The following is a 22,695-nucleotide window of genomic DNA, read 5'->3' as shown; positions in this document are numbered from 1 at the left end:
GATATATAGTGCCACTCCTTTCTGGCTTGGAGAGTTTCTGCTGAAAAATTTGCTGATAGACTTATGGGGTTTCCTTTTTATATAACTGTTTTTCTTTTGTTTTGCTGCTTTTAATATTTTTCTTTATCACTACATTTTGCCAATTAAATTAGGATATGTCTTAGTGTGGATCTGCTTTTGTTAATTTTGTTAGAGGTTCTGTGTGCCTCCTATCTGTATATCTGTTTGTTTCCCAGATTAGGAAAGTTTTCAGCTATTTTTTCAAATAAATTCTTTGTTCCCTTTTCTCTCTCTCTTTTTCTTTTGAGATTCCTAAAATACGAATGTTACTGTGTTTGATGGAGTCACTGAGTTCTCTAAGTCTGTTCTCATTGTGCACAGTCCTTTTGTCCTCTTGATTACTTTGTTACTCTGTCTGCTAGGTGATTAATTCATTCCTCTACTTCTTCCAGCCTGCTGTTTATTTTATCAAGAATGTTTCTCATTTTGTTTATTGAACCTATTATCTCTGTTATGTTATTCTTTATCTCTGTGTTAATGGTCTCACTGATGTCCTCCACTCTTTCCTCAAGTCCATTCATCATGCTTATTATGATCATTGGTTTAAATTGTCCATCAGGTATCTTATTTATATCTGCCTCAGATCTCTGGCTGTGGTTGTGTTCTGTTCTTTCATGTGGGACAAATTCCTCTGTCTTCTCATTTTGTCTAAGTCTCTGTGCCTATTTTGCCATGTTAGGAAAGTCAGATATGCCTCCTGTTCTTGAAGATAGTGGCTTTATGAAGAGGAGGCCCTGTAGCGTCCTATAGTATAGTGTCCCCTGTTCTCCAGGGTCTGGTGCTTCTGGGAGTGTCTCCAGTGTGTGCTCTGTGTGCTCTGCTGTTGTGTCCTAGCTGCTTTATCCTTCAGACCAATTATCTGAAAAAGCTCTTTTTGCCTGTTGTAAGCACTGTTTGGCCTCTGGCCTGATTGTGGTGGATTTTAACTAGGTTGTGCAATGAGACCTGTTGCCACCACCAATGGAACTGAGGCTTTGCAAAACTCCTCAGGAGGGAGACGTGTGTTGGCAGGAATTTGGGCCCATCTTCTGAGGTTGGAGTCCTATTGTATTGGGACTGAGTCAGGTTTGACTGGGAAGGACTGTTTTTTTTTTCCCAGTGGACAGTGGGGTGGGGCTTGATGTAAGTAAGTTAAGTTGGGAGTGCTGGTGCTTTGTTGGTGCCTGCCACTGGCTCTGTGTTTATGCTGAGGGAGAGAGGAAGTAAATGGTGCTGGCCAATTCCTTTGTTCTCAGAGGGGTCTTCCCATGAAAGCTGCCTCTCTGGGAATGCATACTAGAGGTGAGCAGCTCATCTCCCCACTGTGTACCCCAGGCATTCTTCAGATCGCTGTTTCCATACTATATGTCCGTGGCTGTTTTTCCTGCTTTTTCTTGAAGAGCAGCCCCAATGTCCTCTGAGCTCTCCCAGATCCAAGCATGCTGACCTTTAAAACTCCAGACTTTAAGGCCCTTGGTTGCAAGAGCTCATGAAATTTGGGCCCTCTCCCTTTCAAATCAGTTGCTGTGGGGATTCATTTTCCTCATGCACTCTTCTATGTGCTAGTGTGTCTGTTGCCCCTCTCTCTGCAACCATGGCTCTCTCCCTTCCCATTATAGCAGCCATGATATGTTTCTTTTCTAAGTTGCATCTCCACACTTCCTACCTTCTTCAAAGTGGCCTCTTCTCTATTTTTAATTGCGGGGTTTGTTCTGTCAGACTTCTTACCAATTTCTGGGGGTATTTAGGATGATTTGATAGTTATCTAGCTGTATTCATGGGACGAGACAAGCCTAAGGTCCTTTTGCCCTGGCACCCTCTTCCTTTCCCTATGGGTTTATTTTTGAACTCTCAAATTTTATTCCATTAATCTGTGGAGTATGCACAGTATGTTATTATGCCAGTGTGCTATTGCTTAGATTACAGTAGTTTTATAATAAGTTTTGAAATCCAGAATTGTGAATCCTTTAACTTTGTCCTCCCTTTTTGAGATTGTTTTGGTTATTCAGGATCTTTTGCAATTCCATATGGATTTTAGGATTGATTAGCTTTTCCATTTCTGCAAAAATGCATTGAGAATTTTGATAAAGGAGTGCATTTAGTTTCTTGAGCACTATGGGTATTACTACCTTTTTTTTAAAGATTTTATTTATTTATTCATGATAGAGAGAGAGAGAGAGAGACAGGCAGAGACACAGGCAGAGGGAGAAGCAGGCTCCACGCAGGGAGCCCGACTTGGGACTCGATCCCGGGACTCCAGGATCACGCCTTGGATCAAAGGCAGAAGCTAAACCGCTGCACCACCCAGGGATCTCAATATTACTGCCCTTTTAACAAAATTAAGTCTTCCAGTTTATTAACTCAGATTATCTTTTTATTTATTTAGGTTTTGTAAAATTTCTTTCAACAATGTTTTGTTGTTTTCAGCGTGCAAGTCTTGAACCTCCTCTGTGAAACTTATTCCTAAGTATTTTATTCTTTTTGAAGTCTTGTAAATGAAATTTTTCTTAATTTCACCTTGGATTGTTAATATATAGTATGTAGAAACACAAATTATCATTAGAACTCAAAGAGACATTTTTCAGTACTTTGGCATATGGCTGATACATACTTAAGATCATGGGAGAATTCTCTCACAAACTATTAGCAACCTGCGACCTTGACTGGGTTGGGTTGTCCTGCACATGTATTTGGGAGGTGAAATGGGAAATACATTTTACATATAAAATCATAATTTATTATCAAACTGATGATGTTAATTGGATGTATTTCATGAGGACTGTGTCAAACTATTAAAAAGAGTGAGGGCATATATTTGGATGTATCTACCAAAACCAATGACAGGTGAAAAATTCAGACAATCAAATGGAGTTTTACATCAAATAGGGTATTTTTTTCCTTCACTGAAATTCTTAAATTTTTCAACTTTTCAACAAAGTCATTGGCAAGTTTTGCAAAAGTAACACTTCAAACGATACTTAAGTTTGATATTTGAGTGGTAAAGTAAAATATAGAGAGTTCTTATATAAGGAAAACATAAAAATCATTTCTAAAGGAATGTTTTGGAAATGCATCTAAAAGAAGCATTCTTCCATTTGTTATATGTAATTCAGGCATATATAACACTTTTAGAGAAAAATGAGAGCAATCAGGAAAAAAAAAACTTTAAAATGCTATAATTTCAGTTTGTCTCAAATTACTTTTAAATACATACTTTTGCAACAAAAATTTCAACATTGATGAATTTAAAGTAGCCTATGAAATGTATATCTTCTCCCATGCCAATTTTGTAGAACACCATTATTATTAATACATATTGCTCAAGTGAGAGTTTAAAAAATAAGACTAAACAAAACAACAATAAAAACATTCCTGTGGAATATCTTATTGCAGAGCTATTTTATACTAAAAAATTAAAGTTATATTATGTGACTTAGATTTTAATTTAGAATATTATGCTTTGTAGTAAATATATTTTTAAATGTCTTATATATTTTTTGTTATTATATTTCTGTAAAGTAACTGCATTGCAACCAAAAGAATTTATCTTTGTCTCGATTATTCACCATAAAACAGGATCCACACAGCCAAGATATATGCTTAAGGTTATTTAATAACTGTTAAAGAGACAATTTCGATACATAAATCTGGAATGCCATCTATCAACCTAATGAAAAGAAATATTATTATCTTGCATTTTCTTTTTCTGTTATTGATTTGTGGTGCCCCAAGACCATTTTAAAAATGATCAGTGTAGTCCTTATCTGTCATGGAAACAAATTCATTCCTTGGGTGGCTGAGCAACATGAGGGGAAATAAATTTCTCAGAAATGTATCCCCTGAAGGTTGCTATCCATTATTGTTACAAGTTTGCAATGGAAATGGCTTTATTGCTACATAAAAAGAATATGATAAAATTTAAAGCTTGTGAAAGATGATTAGAAAACAAATATTATACATATTTAATATATTACTGACAATATATCACCACCTATGATGTATTTATTTATTTAGACAATGTTTTTAGCATATCAGAACAAACGTGGAACAACTCAAATCTGAATGTTAATCCAAAGAGTAATAAAAATGAAAAATGAATGCCTGCAGGGAATTGGGAATTAAAAAATTCTCCCATTTCCAACATAGAACTCTTAACATTTTCTGTTTGAATGGCATGTGTGAGCTCTATAGATCAGATTTCATCATATCAGTGTTTCATTTTACTTCTTGGACATTGCATCTAGTCTGAACTTTAGTAAGGTTTCAAGAGTCTGAGAGATTATTCCACCAAGAAAAATAAAGCAGAAGTTAATGGAATTAATCCTATTATGTGAGTTTAACCTTTGGTCTGTGTAATCTCTGCCTACGTTACATCTCATAAACTGGAATGAGGCACATCACAAAAGTTGGAATATATTATTTTTATTATTGTAAAGTGTCTTTTTTATCGATCTAGACACAGGTAAACACATATATTTACATAAAACAATAATATATATATTTGGCCTGTGTGTGATATATCAACAAGGATAGTAAGTTTCCATACTTTTATAAAAGCAAATAACTGGGATACCTTTAGTGTTCCATTAACTGTCATTCTCTGTGGATACTGAAATTTTGCATAATTTTATAATAATTTTAAGTAGCTCTTATGAATAATATTTAATTTTTTTTGCCAATGGCTTTTGTTTTTTCTGTGTAATGAAAATTAGCAAAACTCAATAATTTGGTTTATTATACTCATTGCCTACCTTTTTGGTAACATCTTGTTTTCTTGAAAGCATGATTCTTAGAAGTATGCAAATAGAAAGAAAGATTGATTAGAATAAACAAAGTGAAAAAAATAATACATATTAGTATTAAAAAGTTTACTGTAGTATTGATAAATGCAGATCTCCACATTAGTGTTTAGATTTCTAAATTCATATGTAAATCTATGTTTAATATCTTGGTATCAAAGTAGCTAACACTTGAATTTTGTTTTAGATCTATCTGATGTATCAAGCTTAAGAGTTCTCCATTAAGGATTAATGCAGTAAAAAAAAATGTGGTATGGTTATTCTAAATCCTTGGATCTTTTTAATATCTAGTTTCAGTGATCCATTGAAAAGCCTCTAAGCTGATAGGAAGCACACTGTATTGTAAGGTCTAAAATTTCGAGTGCTGCTTTGATATCTTTGAATCTCACAGGGCCCCCAAAAGCCTAACTGTGAGTTCCCCTCTCCTGCCAAATACATTTTGCCACTGTTCCCTCCACGGTAGGAAAGGCTCCTCACCTGGCTAGTTCCCCCAGCAGCCAGAGCAGCTGTGCTCTCCCTAATCCCACACTAACTTTTCTGGCCTGTGGAATTATTCAAATAAATCAATCACATCCTTACAGAGGAACCAGGGGACACCACATCCTCTTATTACTCCAGAGTCTGCTTCCATGTCCCTGTTCAGTCTGTTCCCAATTGCAAATTCCATGTGGCCTTGCATGGCATGCAGTATCCTCTCCCCTAGTTAATAGATATAGTTGACTGATGTCAAACTGCTGTCAAGTTTGTCTAACCAGATCTGGGTGTTATGTTTGGGTATCTAGTACTATTTAGTGCACAGGATCCCTCCATTACCATTACAATAATAAGAGATAATCAGAACATATATGTGATGAAAAGGAATTGTTTATTGAATTTTTTCATATTTTTATGATATTTAAATGTCTGATATAAATGAAAACTTTGCTGTTGTTTTATTATTGTTGTTCGGAGCCATTCAAAGGGAATAATGTAATTTTAGCTTATATTGTAAAAATGTTATTTCCAGAAGAATGTAAAATGGATTTTAGCAAAGTGGGATGACTTTTTTTTGAGTAATGACCTATCAACTTGTATTTGTTTATTTAACTCAGCAATAAAAAGCTCTTAGACATGATGAATGAATGGTATTCTTGCTTCATACATTATTGTAAATTTACCTAACATAACAGTAGTGATGTTTGAGAATTGTATTCATGTTGCTATATCTATGTGCGGTCATTTTTGTTGACTGAATTCCATGTAATATGTAGGGCCTTCCAGAGCTACCTTAACCTTTTCTGATTTAATCATAGGTTCTCAAAATTTAATAGGACATTATGTATTCATGAATTTAAAAAATAATAGTTTCCTTACCTGACAGTAAATTCCACTCTTTGCCGGTTAAATGGTAACAGGGACATCTAAAGTGCACACATACACACATGTGCACACATATTTGCTCAAATAAGGTTGGTTGTGAAATATTGGCTTCTGAGGAGTAATATTATGAGTTTCTCCATAACTATTAAGTCAGTGATTCTACTCTGTTTACTTTTAAAATGTTAATCTTAGAATGGAGCTTTGAGAAACCTACATAATTTTTCTGTACCTAAGTCAACCTATACCTAGAAAAATTAATAAATAATAATAAATAATAAATAAATTAATGCCTTATTTTACCAGTAATTTTATATACCCTGATTCACTCAAAAAAAAAAAAAAAAAAGGGTGGAAACTTCACATTAAAATCTCTTCTTCATAAAAAAAAAAAAAAAAAAGAAAAGAAAAAATTTCTTCTCCAAAAGGAATTTTTGTGTTTTAATCAAAGGTACATTACTTTGTAACTGCTGCTGAATTATAACCAGTGCTGAGCAATGACGTATTAACAGAGGCATGCAGCATAATTGCCTAAAGCTTGGAATATATGGTTCTGTAACTAATTTTCTTCCTAACCATTTATATTTCTCAGATGTAAAATAATGTAAAATAAAGTAATCTAAAATTCTTATTCAAATCTAGAATATTGTTACTCAGCATGTTTGGAAGCTATGATAGAGAGAAAGCTCTGGGTTGATTTTATTTTTACAGAGGTTTATTGAGAAAAGATTCTGAGCACCTAGCATATTTAACAAATTGTGAAATCCTTTATAAAATATTAATCTGAACCTAGTAATATTCAACTTATTTTTGTCAAACAGCACTGTTATCATTGAACACTAAATTCTAGTTAACTGATGGGATGTATTTGCCTTTGAAGGACATATGCACTAAGATATTTTTGATGCCTAAGGGAGTAAATACACATACGTATAAATTGATCATTATGGATTTGCCATTTTTAATTTTTTATGTTCAATTGTATAAAAAATATACATTTGTAGGTTTTTTTTTTAATATGTTATACCAACAAATTTCTAACAAATGATAGACTTGCAGTTAGGGACATTAAATATAAGTTGGGCAAAGATCAATTACTCAAAGGAATAAATGATTGCACATTTATAGACAATGGATTTTTGTGATATTTCAACAGCATTACAATCTTGAAGCTCATTTTATTAATTATACTTGATGAAGATTTGAATGATACGTATAAGGTCTATTAACATCTCAAATGTATGTATGTTAATTTCATGAAAAGAGGGAAATGATTGTGTGAAATTCATTGACAGAGTTGTGTTTAATATTTATTGTTTGTTAGAATTTTGTAGACAAAGCCTTGTTTTCCTTTAAGAAACAAAAGTAAGCAACTGAATTTTCCCACCACATATGAAACATTGGGAATGGGCTGTAAAAGTTAACTAGAGATGAGGAGAGCCCAAAGACAATTTAATCAGAACCTTCAAACAAACAACTCATCTCAGTGGCAAGTCCCAGAAGGCATTTGTATAGCTAAAGGAAAAAAGACTATAGCAGATATTAAATCTAAAAGTGGTGAAAACTGCAAAGTATTTGGCATATCTGTTTCCAACACAAATGGTTAATTTAATTTCCTTTTATCTATTACAGTAAAAGTGCCTTCTTTAATCTTCTTAAGTCTCCCTTAAAAACATTAAACTGTGAGCCATAAGAGTCATGTTCAAGGTCTCACAGTAGCATTATGACTCTGAGCAATTCTCTCAGACTCTTTTAGCTTCGGTTTTATTTTCCAGTATTAGGATAAAGTAATCTTAGTAATAATTGTTCTTTTGGGGGTTGTTGTGAGATCAAATAATTATTTACTTGAAAGTGCATTGTAAATCTAAGCACTACACCAATATTAATAATTAGTTTAGAACTCTACCTTACAATGCTAATGAGTTTTGATCAGGTTGGGCAAATGAGTGAGTGGGCAAAGGATAAGATAGGCTAATCATGTCTATGGAAGTGGGAGAACAATGCTACCATATTCAGGATTATACATTTAACAAAGAAACGTTCTCTTTCTCAACACAAAACTTGAACTTCAAGCTGTATGGCTCATAAAGAACTTTAAGAAAAAAGAATCTTTCACAAAGAAGTGCTTATTCTTTTTTTTTTTTTTTTTAAATGTTTATTTATTTATGATAGTCACAGAGAGAGAAAGAGACACAGGCAGAGGGAGAAGCAGGCTCCATGCACCGGAAGCCCGATGTGGGATTCGATCCTGGGTCTCCAGGATCGTGCCCTGGGCCAAAGGCAGGCGCCAAACCCCTGCGCCACCCAGGGATCCCAAGAAGTGCTTATTCTTGAATGATCTTCCCCTTGAAGAAGATGGGGCCAAAGAGTGCCTCTTCCACACAAGTCAGTTATAACTTTGATTTTCCCATATTTGCTTTCTGGCTTCAGTACTTCATTGTTGTTGTATAAAACTTCAGTAGGTGAATTCAGTCTGTAAGCTTCAGTTTCTCCTCTAAGGATAGTAATGCCAACTGCCACTGTTAAGTTGAAAGAACAGAACTCAATAGGGCGCAATCATTAAGCATTATTTTCCTCCCACATCCATTGATGACCTTGGTGAATTAGTTGTTTATCTCTCCTAGCATGAAATCTCAAGAGAAGTCCCATGACTTTGTAGTCACTCTGATTTAAAAAAAAAAAAAAAAAAATTCCCGAGGGCACTTCTAGTCAAAAGAGTATTTGCTCTCATTTCATGAAAATGTTGGTGCAGTTGAACAATCCAAATTCCGACCTTAAGTTGAGGTTAAAACCCCTCCCCTCTCACACCTTGAATATTTTGCAGGGTGAAAACCAGCAATAGGGAAGGCAGGTGTGGTCAGCTTCTTCATTTACTGTTCTACTAATTTTCCTCTTCTTCCTATCCCCTAACATTTCATCTCCTCACTTGTTTGCTTCTGGCTCCTCCAGTATTAGGATGGGTTCAGAGAGAGAGGAGATGTGAAAATCTGTCTTCTAAAGAAATGGCTTTTGTGTTTTCTAAGCTTGGTAGATATTGAATGTTGATTCTTTCCTTGGGCATTTTAATTTCTCAGAGGTTCCTCTAACTGTACTCCCTCTTTGAGCTTCTGGTTATCCTTTTCTACTTGACCTCTTTTATTCTTGTTCATGGCTTTTTTTTTTTTTTTCTCCAAAGCACTTTTCATAATTTGATATATTTGTTTATTGTCTGTCTTTCCTCATGAGATTTTAGAAGGCAAATGTTACCTATTTTATTTATTTTTGTATCTCCTATGCCTAAAAAGATGCAGTAGACATTCAGTAAGTGTTTTTTGGAGGAATGAGTGAATAAATGAACATTTGGAGGGAGATCCCCTACAGTAGTCTCGTTATCTCTTTATGTATCTTATTTGCTGAGATTCAAAAGAAGCTCCTGTTGGCTCCTGTCAAAATATCCACAGTTAGTTCCCTGAAACACTGTCGTTGACAAGTGAAAGTGCAGCTACTTCCCAACTCACCCTTGGAGCAACTATATACATTTGGACCTTTTAAGAGATCAGTCTGGCAGTGTCTCAATATCTCATGAAGGACAAAGTCAAGTTCTCTGAGTCTTAATATACCCTCTATGTGTCTTAAAATGAGGAGTATCTCTTTTCACACATGGATTCCATGCCTCTTTACCACCTCCAAAGAAATTCCCTCCAAAACTCCTCTTTATCAATAGTATTGATTTAGATGTTGAACAAGGACTTGCAAAATTGTATGGCAGATGCTCTTTTGCATGCTCTGTGTAGGTCAGGCAATTTGCTTCAGACCTCTCTCTTTTCTCTTTTGCCATCAGGGCCTCAGTCAAATCTGAGACAAGAATAGTTCTATTTTGGAATCCTATTACATCTGCCTTGAAAAGCTGTTGTAAATGTGTACTGAGGTAAGGTAAATCAATCATTTAACAAAATGTGTAACGTAAAACAAATATTTATTTTTTTCTGTCATTATCTTTCCTAATGTCATTTCTTTCTGTTCCTACTAAAATAATAGAATCTTAGCCCATAATTACATTTCCATGGAAATTTTAAGCAGAGATAAAAGGAAAAGGGCTAATAAATTCCCTTGAAGATCTGAAGAAGGAAAAAAAAAAAAGGTGTACAAGAGAAAAGCCCAAAGTCATCATGAATATGTCACATATAAGTTAGAGTTACAGTATTTATTTTTTCCTGACATAAGTATATCATTTCCTGTTGCTAATTTCTAAATTTCACTTTAGAGGTGCAAGCTAAGCAATTTTAAATTGTCAGAGACACATAAATTACTGACTTACTTTAGCAGCAAGGGCTATTTTCTGGTATCTAATGATTAGACCTGAAATACATTTTATAGCAAAGTATAAGATTAAATAGTTTCACCTCTAAATGTGGTATGCATGTGATTCTTGTATCCTCCTTAAAAATTAAGTTTCATGTTTAGCAGAGAGTGAAATTCATCACTGACAAAGCATTGCAGGTGAGCTCATTCTCCTATTACCTTGATGTATGGAATTATTCCCTCAGGTTCATATCTAATCAAATGTGACCACAATTCATGTAATACTTTCCTTCAGATCTATGCAGCCTTAACAGTATTATCAGCTAATGAATTCTGCAGAGACACCTATAGTAAAAATGTTCTCTAACCAAGTAATTCTTCAGTGAATTAGATTTTTATTCGGAGGTTAAGAATAGTTTTATTTGAATTAGCAATACTTTGGAAACTTGGCAAATTACCTGGGTATAATAAGCTGTGATGAAAAATGAATTTAAAAATCCCCCCCCAAAATAAATAAATAAATAAATAAATAAATAAATAAATAAATAAACTTTTCCCAAAAGCTGGGAACATTTACAAAGAGTTGAAATAAATAATTTGTATTAGAGCCAAAATATGACTTAAGTTATTTGGAAATATCTTTGAAAACATTGTATTACCGATAAGAATTGTCTTATAAATCTTGTATCCAAAATGGCTTTATGACAAAGGCACTCTTAGAGGTGTTCCAATTCCATCTGTTTTGAGCACCTATTTGAAGACTCGAGACAAACATCTTCATCAGGAGGTCAGGCAAATAGTCATCAAACTTCTTTCATTTCCACCTTTACCAAAACCAATCCATCCAAGGAAAGTTTTTATGAATCCTGACAGTACTTCTAAATCATTGAGGTACAGTAGTCTACAACATGTCTCATAGTGTACATTCTCCAAAACTCCCTTGGTGTCTTTGTGAAGGTTTAGTTTAATCAAGATTAAAATATCTATCCCCAGCCCTTCCAAACCCTAGGGTTAGCAGTCTGCTAACCCTAATCTGCTAATCTGGCAATCAGAATGGGTGAAATGGACTAAAGTGGCAGATGCTCAGTTATAATGAGCTAAATTGGTAGGGTTGACATTATGGTGAGTCTCTTGATGTGCTGAAATACCTGGAACTGAGTTTTAGATGAAGATATATCTTGTGTGTGTCACGTGGGGTAGGAGTGGGGAGAACATTAATCATAATTTTGAGAAAAGCATGTGTGTGGGGCCAGTTTCTTATATTCTGTAAAGAAATTTTTTTATTATATTGCTTTATAACTCCCGAGATCCAGAACTGTGACAGAGTAGGTTATCAATATTTTAAAAATTAAATATAGTTATCAAATATCTACCTACTTCTACCTGCATAAACTGATCATGTTGACATAATATTAATCAGGACATAGAACTCAACCTTGACACCAGTTTCTAAAAGGAAATACACCAGGAAATTTGTGATTTTCTCTGATCTTTAGAACAACCAAGTTTTTTCAGGGTAAAAGAAGATATTGCATTGATCATGCAGAAATTTCCTAAGTTTTTCTTTATCTTGTCCTTTTTCTCTAGCGCTTTTATTTTTATGTTTATTTCTTATTATCGTGATAAAACACATATGCAGTTTATCATTAGGGATAGTGTACTCTCTCAACAAAGGTCTCCACGAAGAAAAGTTTTACACTAGCAACTTAGAAAATAAAGCATTCTTCTTTTTTTTTTTTCAGGAATAAAAGTATCATATACAGATAATTCACTCTTTTACACAAAATGGTAAGTTTCGGTACTATAATATAGTTATTCCTAGCAAAAAAAAATTGGTTGTAATGGCTGTTTGTGAGTTTTAAAGAATTGGTGATTTGTCCCAGGAGCATTATCAACCATGTATAGGCATCCAGATATAATCTTTGTATGGTCAACTCTATGGGTAAATCCTCCTGTAGAAGAGTAGGCTTATTACAGAGTAGTTGTCCAGAAGTCTTGAACTATGTGGTGGAATTAAGCCAAGTATGAAATATTGGATACCTAGACCACTAAAAACGAGAGTGAATTAAAAATGTATAGTAGCTTGTATATTAACTCCAAACCAAGATAAATAATAAAAAAATGTGTTGACTTTATGATTCAAATTGAAAGCATGGGCAAACTTCATGTACTATCAAGACATTTCCTCTAGTTTCAGAATACATTTAGGTTCATCTTATTCCTGTGCTATAAAAAAAAACAATTCTTTTTGACATGTCTCTATTTTAACGTCATCTGTCTCTCAAATTTAGTTTGATGGTAAAATGTAAAGAACAGATATCTGATATCTTTTATAAGCAGTGACAAAACGGTGAATGCAAATATAAACTCACCGTCCCTTTAAGTAGGGTTCATATTTGCATTCAGTTTGATAATCACTCCCCTGGGGGAAGATTTCTTTACTTTTATTAACTTATTTTATTGAATACAGTATTTTTATCAGATACAAAAGAATGTCTTTAAAATGTAATATTGTATGTAACTTGAAGTTTAGCACCATTAGGAGATATACTTTGCTGTACACTTTTGAATCCTACAAATCTGTAATCAGATTTATGTAGCTATAGACTTTCTGTGGGTAAATACACATACACAATTCAATATAGTAGGTTGATTGGAGACCCTCAAAAATATTTGTCTGTCTTAACTTCTCATAACCACGAATGTGACCTTATTTGAAATAAACAGTCTTTACAGATGAATTAACCTAAGGATCTTGAGATGAAATCACCCGAGATTGCCTAGAAGGGCCTGATCCAAGCACAGGCATCCTTACAAGAGTGAGTCAGACGTAGATTATACAGACAAGAAGAGAAGACACAGAGGAGAAGGTGATATAAAGACAGTCTTGAAGAGATTGTAATGATATGTCTGTTTGTCAGGAAATGCCAGGGATTGCTGGTAGCCACCAGCGCTGGAAGAGAAGAAAAAGTGTTTGCCCCTACCCTACATGGTTTAGAGGGAATGTAGCCCTGTTAGTACCTTGATTTCAGACTTTTTGCCTCCATAACTGTGACAATTTCTGTTGTTTTAAACCACTAAGTTTGGGGTAGTTCATTATAATGGCCCTAGGAAACTAATAGATTTTGGTAATGGGAAGTGAAATGTCACTGTAAAAATTACTTAAAAATATAGACGGTTTCAGAATTAGTTAATGGGTAGAGGCTGGAAGAATTTTGAGATACATAACAGAGAAAAGCTTAGATTTCCTTGAAAAGACTGTTGGTAGAAAAATGAACATTAAAATATGCTTCTGGGGAGATCTCAGATGGAAATAAGAAACATGTTATTGGAAACTGAAGAGGTGGTCCATGTCATAAAGTGGCAGAAAACTTGGCTTATTTTCTATTATTGAGTGGAAAGCAGACCTTGTAAGCAATAAACTTGCATATTTAGCTGAAGAGATTACCATGCAAAGTGTCAGAAATATGGCATGGGTTCTATTTGTTACATGTGGCAAAATGTAAGAGGAAAGAGATAAATTAAGGAAAGAACCGTTAAACAATATGGAACCAGAACTTGAGTTTTTTGGGGAGCTTCTAGCCTACCCAGATTGCAAAGATGCTACTAGTAGGTGGTTTACTGGTAGGAAGCATGTTTGAAAGAGAGGTTCAAGGTTCAATTTTGTTGATTAATTGAGTATATGTATGATCATGGATCCAATTAGCACTCTCGGCAGAAGTCAGGAATAGATAAAGGATTATTCTTGAAGGATATGTGGAGAACCCTGTGTCTAATAGTATGGATCCCTTTGACATACATGAGAGGTTTTTTGACACTGGTATGCCAGCAGAAACACTGTCAGCTTGGACAGAAGAGGACAGATACAGGATGAAATAAAGGATGGCTCTTGGACTTCTGAGGTTCTACAGATAGGAAATGGACTGATAGAGATCAGTGGCAGGAAATATATGCTACTTTTCAAAGAAAGAAAGAATGACTGACTCTAAGGGCAGAGTGGCAGAGACCAGAGAGGTGGGTGCAGAGGAAGATGGAGATATTGCCAGAGACTTTGAAAAAATACATTTCTATTGTTTTAAGCTACCAAGTTTATAGCAATTTGTTATGACAGCCTTAGGAAACAAAGACATTCACATTTTCTGAAATTTGCAGGTATAATTTGCAGCCTATTTTAGATAATCATCTTTTCTAACAGTATATCTGGAATTCTCCTCTCTCTGTCTCTCCCCCTGCCCCCCCCCCTTCTTATCTACACGTCAAAGCTATACAAAAGCAAAGTAGACTAGAAGATAGACTACCGTAACAGAAATCTTATTGGGATTTAATTCAAACTAGGTTTAAAATCTACTCCTCCACTAACTGTGACATTGAGCAACTGAATTAACCTTTCTGAATCTACTTTAAGATGGAGATAATAAAGTTGACAAGAGATTTAGAATAGAAAATATATATAAATTAGAAGGCATGGTGCCTGCTAATTTTCCTCCTTTCCTTTATCCCAGTAAGAACATTAGGAATAAGCAATAGGAGTAGTAGCCCTGTAATGCTTGCAAATTTTGAACATCTAGAATGGTTTTAATTTGCATGATAATTTATGAAACTTATCAGAAAGTTTGATTTTTTTGTGGTCATTGTAAAGCCTGCTATTATATGGATGCATATCTTTAAGGCCCCAGGGAATTCATTTAAGGATTTTCCTCCCAAAGGCTACTTATTAAACATATGTACAAAAATGTTTTATGGTCAGAGAGAAAAAAAAAAAAAACAAACAACCTCAACCAATAAGAGAAAGGCTATATCTGCTATAGTCTTAGGGTTTTCTGTTACTTTATTAGTTCTGTCTGTTATATCTGATCCTAATTGTTAAAACATACAAATTTATGGGTTCTTATAATGATCTTAATGATAGATAAATATCTGTATTTATACTCTGTGGTCAGATTTGAGGTTTTTAATTCTGAAGACACTTACAGGGGACACATGCAGAGATTTTTTTATCTCTCTTGAATTAAGTCTTCATTAGCCTCACATGAAGCATGATAAGAATGCTTTGAAAGGTTGTATATATTTGTATTGATTGCTTCTCCAACTTTTATGTTCTGATCTTAACAGGTACCAAATTCTTAAGTTTGAAAAATTGATTCCTCAGTTAGAGTTATAATGAAAACTCAAATAAATTTGAAATAATTGTGTAGTAAAATTTCCTGAAGGGTAAAGATGAGATTTCTACCACTTTATACAATGTATTTCAAATATTTCTATTTTCACTTAGAGCTCTTCCTAAAAGTTGGCTACATTATTTCCTCTTCCTAGGGATCTCAAATGTAGTTGCTCATTAGAGTTAGAATGACTGGAGTTGGAATGTGGGTTTTAAAATAAAAAGTATGTGGAAATTTTCTAGCATATTCAAGAGTAAAAAGAATAAGGTGAAGTGCTCCCACATGCCCATGACAGGCATCAACAATGGACTTATGGTCAACCTTGTTTTATCTGTACCTCCACCCAACTTTGGATTATGCTGAAGCTAATCTAAGTTAACAGATAATTTCATCTGTAAATATTTTACATAAATATTTTGGATGGAAACTATTTTTAAATACAATCATAACATCCTTATCAGACACAAAGTAACACTAACTCTTTAATATCGTGAAATATAAGTGTTCACATTTGTCCCAACATTTAGTAATATAATTTTGTACAATGTCTTTTAATTAGAATCCAAAAACATTTATACATTGTAATTGGAAGACATGTTTTTGAGTCTTTTCAGTAAGATCCCCTTTTCTCTCTTGTTTTCCTTGTTAGTTACTGGAGAAATGTCCCAAAGAACTATCTGCTCTGATGTGGTAGCAACTAGCCACATGTAGTCATTTAAATTTTAATAATTAAATGAAAAATTTAACATAGAATTAAATAAAATTTAAAATATCACACTAAAATGCTTTCTAAGTGCTCAATAACCTCATGTAGCTACTATATTAAATAATGCAGGTATAGAACAATTCCATTGTTTTTAAAGGTTCTTCTACAGATTTTCCCTCAGTAAAGTTTTTTTTTTTTTTTTTGAATACACCCCTATATGTCATTTGATACATTCTGGCACCTGTATTTCCTATAAATTGATAATTATATATGACAGTCTTGATGGATTTATGTCCAGTGTGTTGCCAAAACTATATAGCTTTATCAAGAGTTACGTAAAATCTTATGGTCTCTTTTTATGATGTTAGTAGCCACTGATGATCATTGCCTAGTTTTAATTACTCCATAACTTTCATAATTTTTCTCCTTTCCATGTCATTCTTACCTGTATAAACATAGTAAGTTTATTGCAAGTGGTGCTGCTTATTAGAATTTTCTCTTAGCCTCTAGTACTCTAGAACCTTGTCTTCTGGGACAAAATTCAGCCAGTGATCTACCATTGTTGTAGATCTGAGTCAAGTCCACATTTTATAGTATTTCAATCAAGATCATAGCCTACCTATCTGGGTTGAAAATTACTTTGTACAATAAAATTTCTCCTGAAAGTTTTATGCCTTGAAGACATATTAAATATACATATCTAATATTGATCCTTTCAAGCTTCAATAAAATTTTATTAAAGGGATTGTTTTTTTCAAAGATAAAGACCCACAAAGACAGGAGAGAAAATAATTGCAACAGCATTTTGGAAGTTAGAAGATAGATGGACCAGGACTACCCAGTTAGCAAACGCTAACCTGGAAATAGAAAAAGGAGCCAAAATTTAAAAATTTCAAAAAATTCAGGAACTAGGAGTGAAGCAGTATGGTGTTAAAGAATATCTGATGATTAAAAACCAAAGTCCTAAATAATTTCTTCCGTTTCATTAAACTGCTTCTCTGTTACATTGACAATATTCTGGAGATTTGTTTGCTAAAGAAAGTTAAACTATTCTTGGACTGGACTGTTGAGAGTGAATGTGCAATATTGTAACAAGAACAGTGAATGGACCACATATATATAGCTGCAAAGGTTTTTGTGCCTTCACTTGACTCCTAAGATGTGGACAACCAGACTTCTCCCACAGGAGACTAGAATATCTGTCTCTGGGAAATTTGCCTTCCCATAAAATATGAAACAAAACAGATTGACATCCAGGATTTTGTAAAAATTGTCCATATCTCCCTTCAGTGGGGGTTCAAGTTTGCCAGTCCTTACCAGACACTCAGAGCTTTCAATTTGCTTTTTGAGCACCCTGTTCCTGCCACTCTTAATCATGAGTAAGCAAATAAATTATGAGATATCTTGAGAGAAAGTTTAAAAGGGAAGATAGAAATAGAAATAAATAAAAGAAAAAGCAACTTGTAAGGAAGAAACACTATGCAGAAAGAAAGAAAATAACAGTATCCTAATAGTGATCATAGAGACTATTTATAAGATAAAAATTAGATGATATGGAGAGAAACATTCAAAGACTATCATAAAACTTAAAAAATGATCACAAGAAAAAAAAGTACTTTTGTAAGTGTTACAAAGTTGAAGGATTTCCCAGAAATTAAAACAGACCAAAAAAAACAAGGGGAGTGGGGATCATAACAAATTGGAATACCAGTGAAAGTCTGGGATTTTTCATAAGCAACACTGGAAGCAAGAAACAATGTAATGCCTTCAGATATTTGAAGAAAAATGATTTTTAACTGACAGTTCTATACTAGGCCTAGCTCTCAAGTTTTATTTTAGATAAACAAGGGGAAATTTATTTGGAAGGTACTAGAAAATGTGTTCCCCAAAAATGTAGACTTTAACCATAAAAATGGGACAGGGCAGAAAACAGGAGATCCAACACAGAAAAAGACAAGGAATCTCTAGAATGAAAAGGATACCCCAGGTTGATTGTTGTGCTCTAGGCATACATGACAGTCTGTGAAGGTGGCTGCAGTTTGCAAAATTGGTGGCCAAGTACAACGTAGAGCTTCATATTTTATAGCAGTCCATCCCACAAAGTAAGCTGATAGGCATAATAGACATCAGTGAAGCAAGCTATCTCTTCTATTGATGTGATTCACAATATCGATGATATATAACTGAAACTGAATGAGAAGACAGTAAAGAAGTATGTTACTGTCACAGGTGGATATATTGAAATCTTGTGTCTCTTTCCACTAACATTGTGGTAAGACCCTCTGCTCCTCAAGTATTAAAATGCAGAAAAGTCCTCCACAATTATAGCTAAATATTTCTTTGAAAAAGAAAAACCTGTTTGTACATGCATACAATTTCCTCTAAATTAATACCCACCTGAAATCGCAGAATATGACCCTATTTGGGAAAAGTCTTTGTAAATGTAATGTTCATTAATTAATATGAAATCATACTGAATTAGGATGGACCCTAAATCCTGTGACTGGTGTCCTTTTATATGAAGAGAAGAGAACATAAATAAACACGGGAGGAAGGTCATGTGAAGATGGAGGCAGATTGGATTGATAAAGGTCTTAAAGACAAGGATTTGTCCAAGGATTGCCATCAACTACCAGAGTCTAGGAAGAGAAAGGAATCTTACCTAGAGCTTCAGAGGGAGCATGGCCCTGTTGACACTTTGATGTCAGAAATTCAGCCCTCAGTACTGTGAGAGAATAAATTTCTATAGTTTTAAGCCATCCAGTTGTAGTAATTTAAATGCAGGTAATAAATTTATTTTCTATAAGTTCAGAATTTCAAGCTTATAATACTGTGGTTATTTCTATAAAAGTTGGATACTGGACTTTTGGTCTATAAGCATTTTATTCCCATTGTTTTGTTTGTTTTGTTTTTTAAAGATTTTATTTGTTTATTTGACACACAAAGAGAGCCAGCACAGGCAGAGGGAGTGGCAGGCAGAGGGAGAGGGAAAGCAGATTTCCTGTGGGGCCGAGGATCTGATGTGGGATGATCCCAGAACCCTGGGATCACAACCTGACCCAGAGGCAGACGCTTAACTGAGTCACCCAGGCACACTCCCATTGTTTTGTTTTGTTTTGTTTTTAAGTGAAAATCAAATCAGCTAATTTCATTTCAACTTACAGTTGTAGTCACCAAAATGTAGTCTTTGCTAAGTGTGAATTCTAGAAACTGGATCTCTTTTTTATCAGACTTGCAATTCAGACTTTAAGGGGATATGGTCAGTGAGAATTGATTGAGGAGGATTAATTTTGACTCATTCTTCCTGTCATTGCTCTCAAGGCCCCTCACAACTGCACACTACAGTATTACCCCCTTCATTTTCTTTCTATTGATAAGATGTAACTGATAAGGTTGCTTTACCTCTAAAACCTCCTGAAAGTTCACATTCCTTTTTTCCATTGTTCTGAGGATTTCACATTAAACATAGTCTACTTCTATGCTCTTAAAAATATTTTTATCTTTTAAAGAATAGAGAAAATAATCCATGAACTAATACCCTAAATGGTTCAGAATATTCACAAAGAATGGAACATTTATATTATTTCCAAGAGTATATATTTTGAAGATTTTATTTATTTATTTGAGAGAGAGAGTGAGCATGAGAACAGGGAGGGGCAAAAGGTGAGGGGGAAAGAATCTGAAGCAGATTCTGCATTGAGCAGAGAGCCTGATGTGATCATGGGGCTGAAACCAAGTGTTGGGCGCTTAACTGAGCCACCCAGGCATTCCTATTTCCAAGAATATTCTTTTTGTTTTTTTGTTTTTTTTTTGAGTGTTGATGTTTTGTTTTCCAAGAATATTCTTAATAAAAATTTTAGGCACATCAGATGTGATTCAAAGGATAGCTTCCAGGTTTAAGCCAGTCTGCTGATTGGCAGCCTGATAGGGAATTAAGGAATTCTCATTCTCCTATTAGCACTTTGCATATCCTCAACTCTAAGTGTATTCCTTGGTGTTCCTTTCAGGAATAAAAGTATAATTATTTTTTCTCCTGCGTTGGGGAACATTAGGAAGCTTTAGAAAGGGAAAACTCTACAAATTCAAAGTGGCATAAGGGGGTTACTACTAAGCACAAACACATATTTTGCCAGTTTGGAATTCTACCAAATGCTATAATTGGTTTCTGAAGATGTACAAGAATGGATTCTCTTTGTTTGTCTACAGTAGGATTTAGATGTCATGGAATCAATTTGATAATATATAATCCAGGCATAGGTGACAATAAAAGAACAAGAGGAAATATTCTTCTGTGAAATCCCACAGGTTGACATTCTCTTGACTTTGTCCCTGTGGTTCTGGCAGATATCTTTACCAAGCTGATAGAGTTGTTTCCTTTCCCAGATGAATGGATTTCCTGATAGCACTTTGGCAGAAAGTAAATTTTCCTCCATATCCATAGGTTTGTTTTTATTGTTGTACTTTTTCCTGAAAAAGATAGGTAAGCACACCTGTTGTGAAGAAAAGAGATAAAGGAAGGTGTCGTCAGTGGAATCAGTGGATCAATTGGCCATGTGGTAGACTGGTATAGTTCTCTTTAGGGGCAGATGGCCCCAACAGATGCTATCTTAGGTGAAGTGTATGGAATGAAATGAGGAATGTAAATGACTACAGGCACATAGAGACACAATAGAGAAATTATAGCACACAGAAGAAATTGAAAAGGAATAGCCAGAGGCATAGGAGGTTAGTCAAAGTTGTCATGGAAATAGAAGTAAGAGAGAAATTCAAGAGAGAGTAATTAGCTGTTATTTGTTCCAGAGATCTTAAATAAGATAGCCTAAGTCTACTTATGGGACTTGGTAATAAGGGCTCTTTTGATACAACATAAGATAATAACTAGTGTTGTTAATAAGAGGACTATTGAGACAGCAGAGGTAGATTGCTTTGGGCTAAGGGTTGAAGAAGGGGCCAAGAGAAAGTACAGAACAAATGTCAACCTCTATTTCAGTGATGTATGTGGTGTGTGTGAGAGAGAGAGAGAGAGAGGAAGAATAGAGCCATCATAGTAAATAGATGAATAAGATGTTACTTTTGGCCTCTAGAGTGACTTATGGTGTTCAAGTGGGAGACAGAAGCATATTTAGATGTTGTAAACACAGTATAGTAAAGTTTGGACAAATGTAAGCTTAAGAATCTTTGAGAATATGAATAGGAGAGACTTTATCATCCTGAGAGGGAAGCATTGGTGGTCAAGGAGAATCTCCTTGCTGGTCCACCTGGATGAGGCAAATTCAGTTTCTTCCACACAGTACTATTCTAGACAGTTTGCTTCATTTATCATGGCAAGGTAGTTTGATAGAGTTAATTTGAGCATTTCCTTCCACCTTTACTTTCTCATATCATTTTCCTCCCTTACTCTCACCCACCACAACCCACAATGAAATAGAAGCAAAGTTTACAGGTAATTGCCAAATTAAATATGAGAATGATTCTCTCTTTAGATACTTTCTTATGGAGTTGATTTTTGGATACTAAAAAGAAGTGGCCTGAGGTAAGAGGAGAGATCATGCTGAGTGGGGACAAAATTTATAATTGGAGAGGGAATATATTTTAGAGGGAAAATAAATAATTCCTATTGATTGGTATTAGTAGTAGCCTTAGTATCGTTGTCTGATTGCAGAAAACCAGGTTGGAAAATTAGAAGGAACCCAAATGATGAAATGGCCTCAGGAATGGATGTTCCTTATCATAATCCATTTGTAACATGGTTTTTAGCATTTCTGGACACTTAGGAGCCTCACTACTTATCATGGGGGCAAGAGGAACATGGGCGAATTGTCACTTGAATAAGGAGGACTAAACCAGGGGGAATATATTATTTTTTTAAGATTTTATTTATTTATTCATGAGAGACACAGAGAGAGAGAGAGAGAGAGAGAGAGGCAGAGATATAGGGAGAGGGAGAAGCAGGCTCCACAGAGAGCCCGAGGTGGGACTCGATCCCAGGACTCTGGAGTCATGCCCTGAGCCAAAGGCAGATGCTTAACCACTGAGCCACCCGGGGATCCGTAAACCAGGGAGAATATCTGTATAAGCAAGGGCAATAGTGAGTCAACTGCTGTTAGTTAAAACTTTGATGCTTTTATCTATAAAATGGGAATAATAATATTACCTACCACAGGGTATCATTTAGTACATCAAATGACATAATCAATACATCTGCTAGGAGAAATGGATGAATCCTATTTGGAAGTAATTAACGTTATCTGGAAACTTTATATTTTTTATGTTATTTCCAGTATTTAGTAAAAATGAAAACAAAACTCAAAATCCCCCAAAAACCTGATTATAAAAGGGACTTGACTATACAACT

General features: G+C 34.6%; 1 long non-coding RNA gene across 9 annotated transcripts in view; it reads left to right on the top strand.

Moving 5' to 3' along the window:
• LOC144288567 (uncharacterized) overlaps positions 1 to 22,695 on the top strand; it is a 191,833-nt gene that overhangs the window by 20,870 nt on the left and 148,268 nt on the right. For all 9 annotated transcript variants that reach the window (XR_013356520.1, XR_013356524.1, XR_013356523.1 and 6 more), the window contains exon 2: positions 12,218 to 12,263. This is a non-coding gene — a long non-coding RNA (uncharacterized LOC144288567). The remainder of the gene's footprint in view (positions 1 to 12,217; positions 12,264 to 22,695) is intronic.

The sequence above is a fragment of the Canis aureus genome, chromosome 18 (assembly GCF_053574225.1).
Source record: "Canis aureus isolate CA01 chromosome 18, VMU_Caureus_v.1.0, whole genome shotgun sequence".
NCBI lineage: Eukaryota > Metazoa > Chordata > Mammalia > Carnivora > Canidae > Canis > Canis aureus.
Note: the sequence above shows the minus strand (reverse complement) of the source record. Positions and strands in the feature narration are given on the sequence as shown.